The following is a 5,275-nucleotide window of genomic DNA, read 5'->3' as shown; positions in this document are numbered from 1 at the left end:
TTCCTATATTGAATGAAGGGAATGATTTAGATATGTTGATATAGTTTCTGTTTTGGTATACAGTTTAACTATTTTGGATTTTGAAAATATAATAGGTTTAGATTTGGTGCAGCTATTTTGTACGAGTTTGTATGGCCAGCCCTATACTAAATAACCCCGATATGGGCTTGTTAAAGTCTCAATCGTCCAAAGGGAATATACATAAATTATTTGTAGGTGAATTGAACTTTTCACATTACACATACATAAAGTTTAATAACAATAAACACACTGTAATTATAAAGCGTGCAACTCAATTTCCAATCCTCAATAACATAAATGAACAATGAATATATCAAGTGATTTGGAATTTTTATATCATTACTGTTTTGGTACATCCATAAATATTTTGGATTGATTTTGCAAAACTGTAATTCTAAAACGTTAGGTCAATTTCCTATTATGAAAAATACAAATGACTGAATAACCAACATAAAATAGTAATAAGTAACTTTCAATTCCATATACAATAATTGTCATATCATTACTGTTTTTGTATACAATCCGAATATTTTAAACCGATTTCACAAACACACTGTAATTCTAAAATGTTTAGCTCAGTTTTCCATTATGAATAATACAAATGACTAAAAAACCAACATAAATTAGTAATATTTAACTTCTAGTTCCATGTACAATCATTGTTATATCATTACTATTTTGGTATACAATTTGAATATTTTGGATTTATTTCACAAACACACTATAATTCTAAAACGTTAAGCTCAATTATGCCCATTATGAATAATACAAATGACTGAATTACCAACATAAATTAGGTTTAAGTATTACACAAATGACTGAACTACTTACATAAAAGTAAGATAACAAACTGCAATATCAATGCAAATAACAATTCCTTTCATAAATGCCACTAAGTTTGAACATTAAAAAACTGTTTGAAGAGGGAAATAAAATGCAAAGTAAAGAAAAACAATACTAAAAGCTATAACATTGTAGGTGCATTCAATGTCATAAGGGATCTTTGCAAGACCTACAATTATGACCCCTCTTACCACACCGACTACAATAGACTGTAGCTTTGTTTTCTAAACAATACGTGATTCTTTTTTTCTTAGGCCTCTCAATCGTATGTTTGACATTAGGAGAAAGAACTGGGTTATTGCCAACTGCATGACTTGCAGTGAATTGTTGAACATTGCCAATAGGCCGCGTTTCCTTTCTGTATAACAAATGTAGATTGGAAACATGATAGAAATCATGTGCATATGACTGTAGTTGAAGGTTCTTATAAGACAATTGTTGTTGTTGGAAACGCTGATATTTATGATTGATGATGTTCTATGCTATGCACGAAATGATGCGATACTACTGCTAAATATGCATTAATTATGGATGCTCACGTAGTATGCCATGCATTGTCACAAGTTTCCTTATGATGGAACCAAGTGTAATTCCACCGCAAGTTTCTCGGTGTGATCCGAGGTCGAACACAGGGACTGTTTTAAGTTATTGTGGTATGTTCGTGATATATGCGACCAGATTTTTCAATCTTTAAAAAGGATGTTTTGTGTACAAGTATATAAAATTGCGGTAAAGTAAATGAAAGCAATAAAGATGCGATAATGAAAATAAGATACAGTAAACCTAAGCTAGATGATACAATATACAGACTTCTTAATACACGATACTGGGGTCAAGGCTGGCTGTGAAGGTTATGCAAAGAACATGGGATGCGGTTGCAAGTCTTATGAACAGAATAGAAAGAGGAAGATAAATAATATAAACAACGTAAGTTCTCAATTGCGCTGAAGCTATAAATGCGGTTCCACTCTTCCCTTGGCATACACATTTCAGTGATTGGCCACGCTCCCACATGTCTGTGGTTTGACAGAGACTAACATAATGAACGCAAGGTTGCTTTCATGTCTGGAAGTACTACTCGCTTTAGTTAAAGCATTCTTCTAATCTTCTCTCGATAGATCAGAATGACATCTTCACTTATGCTCTCGCAGGTGAGGATACCGTCTAGCATGCCTTAGCTAAACGCATTTTATATCTTTAACACAGATTAAGTACTTGTTTAATTCATATTAACTATCAGGGAATTAAGAAAACATAATGGAGGTGATTAATGGGTGAACGTAAATAGACAGAGAATGGAATATGAAAGCTATCGAAACATTTAATATATCTATTAAGCGTTTGATACATGGTGTGTGAATGAAGAGATAAAGAGAAAGTGAAATACAATGATGAAAGAAATAGAACAGATACAAACAAGCGCCAACGTCTTGGCACCAATTCGATGGAGATCTGCTTGCCGAATTAGATGGATCTGATGATAGGAAGAGCTTCCCTCTCAGGCTTGCTCAATCGATAGCAGGGGTCTTTACACAGAGCTTCAAATCGGGTATTTGGCAGAATAGATTTGAGACTCACCTCTCGGCCTTGTCTCGTCTTCTTCCCGAATTTCTTCAATTAAGCACTCAACTTAGCCTTTTCTCTCAACACTTTAGCAGCAATTCGCCCCGTATCAAGTAGCATAAGTTTTCTCTGAAATCTATGGGGTATTTATAGGTGCAGGCCTTTGACTTCGGCCTTGTGATCCCTACTGATTGTTATGGTAATTTTGAAGATGGAGGGATATTATTCCTTCTGTTATGCAATCAGATCGTCAATTCTGCACAACCTTTAGTTGTACACGTGTCTCAATCCTCCGCTTTTGCATTGCTCAGCTGCATCTTTCGATCGTGAGTTCGCATACGATGTTGTTTTTATTACTGCATGCGGTTGAAAGTTAGCTCTGGATCGATTGTCGCATTATGCCGTCATTGCGGTAATTGTCTCTTCATTATTGATTGACGGGCGCAATGTGACAAAGATGCGTTGATCAGCTTCTCGTGAGCCTTGAGCACAAGCGCTGACTTGGTTTCCTGCAAAACAGAGTAAAATTCAACTTGTCTTCCATCTTTATGATGTTAGTGGGTGTAATTGCGATCATTTATAATTATTGTAATTCTAAGCTAATTTTCATACAATTGGCGCATATTCACTAACTTTTGGCTGCAATATCTAGATAAGGTGGCATAAATAACTTGTATTTCTATAAGTTATCAACAATGCAATGCATGCATGAGAGCACGGAATAATGTCTAGGTCCCAATGCCGACATGAGCAAGTACGATTTAGAATGTTACAACAAATTGGTTAGAGCGATCATGCACTTCAAATTCATACTGGTTAATGGGGTACAACTACAAAATAAAAAAGGAATAATAAACTTACAATTTTACTATTGTTAATAGGCACAATCGAAAACAAATACTTTGTAAATAAAAGAACACTTAAATCCATTGACCTATCGTCCCTTAAGGCTGATCGAATAATGTTCTCTACATGTGATGACTATTCAGAATGCTGGAAACTCCAATGACTATGACGTTTGTAAAACTATTTTTGAACCAAACTATGGATAGATTCAAGGAGATCAATAAAGGGTAATTCACGTGTTTCCTTTAAAGTTGAATTAATGAATTTAGATATATTGGTTGAAGGAATATCTTTTCCTCCGACAAAATGCCCTAGCCCATTTGGATTTTCCAATATCCTCTAATTCAAGCCTAATAGACGGAACAACCTCATCCAACTGCCTCATGTAATACTTAAAATCACCAATTGTATTTGCTCTTGCACACATATAGAAAGTTCTTCAATTGGAGGTGACTTATGGTTCTTAACAAGGTTTTTATACAAATGAAATGCACACAACCCGTGTTTAGCAAAATCATAGATAGAAGTAAAACCCTTGGCTATACTTTTATGACCATCTGACATAATAACATGGTCGTTAGAATCCCCAAAAATAGCTTTAAGATTACGGAAAAACTAAGACCATGATGCATCATTCTCAGATCGACAATGGCAAATGAAAGAGGTACAATTTACGAATTGCCATCAAATGTGCAAGCAGACAATAATGTCCCCAAAAATTTGTTCTTTAGACTAGCACCATCAACTAACATAATAGGAAAACAAAATTTCTGTGCATCTATGGAAGTAGCAAGGGTCATAAAGTAATACTTAAACCTACCTTCATCATCAGATTCTTGTATTGTATATGTTCTTGTAAGGAATAAACATTTAGATTGATTATACAAGACAAAATAGACTATATATAATTTCTTAAACTAAATATAGACGAGGAAAATACCAGGATTGTTTTCAACCAACACAACTGAAAATGGTGACAAACCGACATATGAGGACTCATGAGTCCTCCTGAGAGAATTGAGGGTAATATCACGACCTCTCCAAGCTTTATCATAGCTTATATTTACACCATGTTGTCTTCTCATATAGCTTACAACATCACACAGTTGGCATGAGACTTTGTCATTCATTTTTAAAAATGACTTTGTACACTCAACATCAATCCAAGATGTTACTTGCCGATGACCATCTTTAACAATGTCAATAGAACATTTATGGATATCAATGTATTTTCGAACCATCCACACACCACCCCCTCTATATACAGATGCATGTATATACCACCAAATAAGACATATCCTTGCAACGAATTTCAAATGAAGTTTTGTTTGACCTAGTAGTAGTAAGTTCAAAACTGTTTTTAAGAGCAAGCAGATAAACTACTTTCTTCAATACAAACTTGCTACTAAAAAGTAAACCTACTCTGATGGGAACTAGATTGAAATGAATCGAAATCTTGGAAATCAATGATTTTAGTGTTGCCCTCAGTGTTGAGGTGTGTGCCCTAAAGTCTGATGTCCAGTAGTTTGTAAACAACTTTGTATGAACACTTGTGATGTATAATATAAATGATATTTACTTCACTACTTAACTTTACACATTTAGATGTTTTTTATTTTATTACAAACCAATAAACTTAATATCCCTGGTTGTCTTTATGTAACTTAAGCATGTATGTAGTGACATACAAGTGGATCATGTCTTAAGTGACAACAAAAATAGTCTGTAGTATATGGATATAGGAGGGAAACCTTATCCTGGTAACACTATGGATGCGACTCGCTTTGTGGAATTGTTACAAATGTTGTGACTTGTCACAGATGGTCTGATCCTGATCATTCGTATAGTGGACATGCGAGCGGGGAAGTCCTATACAAAGAGTTTGTACAATACTTGACCTCAAAGTGTTAATGTCTTATCATATAACACCATTCATGATTGAGACTTCACTTCACCAGGATGACCATAGGTAACATGACCTCAATCCTGAGTGAGTTGGGAA

General features: G+C 34.6%; 1 pseudogene; it reads right to left on the bottom strand.

Moving 5' to 3' along the window:
* Positions 1-1,011: 1,011 nt before the first annotated feature.
* Positions 1,012-4,358, bottom strand: LOC150035476 (uncharacterized; annotated as a pseudogene).
* Between the last annotated feature and the right edge of the window lie 917 nt (positions 4,359-5,275).

Source organism: Benincasa hispida, chromosome 6 (genome assembly GCF_027475165.1).
Source record: "Benincasa hispida cultivar pf3 chromosome 6, pf3_genome.v1.1, whole genome shotgun sequence".
Classification (NCBI taxonomy): Eukaryota; Viridiplantae; Streptophyta; class Magnoliopsida; order Cucurbitales; family Cucurbitaceae; genus Benincasa; species Benincasa hispida.
Note: the sequence above shows the minus strand (reverse complement) of the source record. Positions and strands in the feature narration are given on the sequence as shown.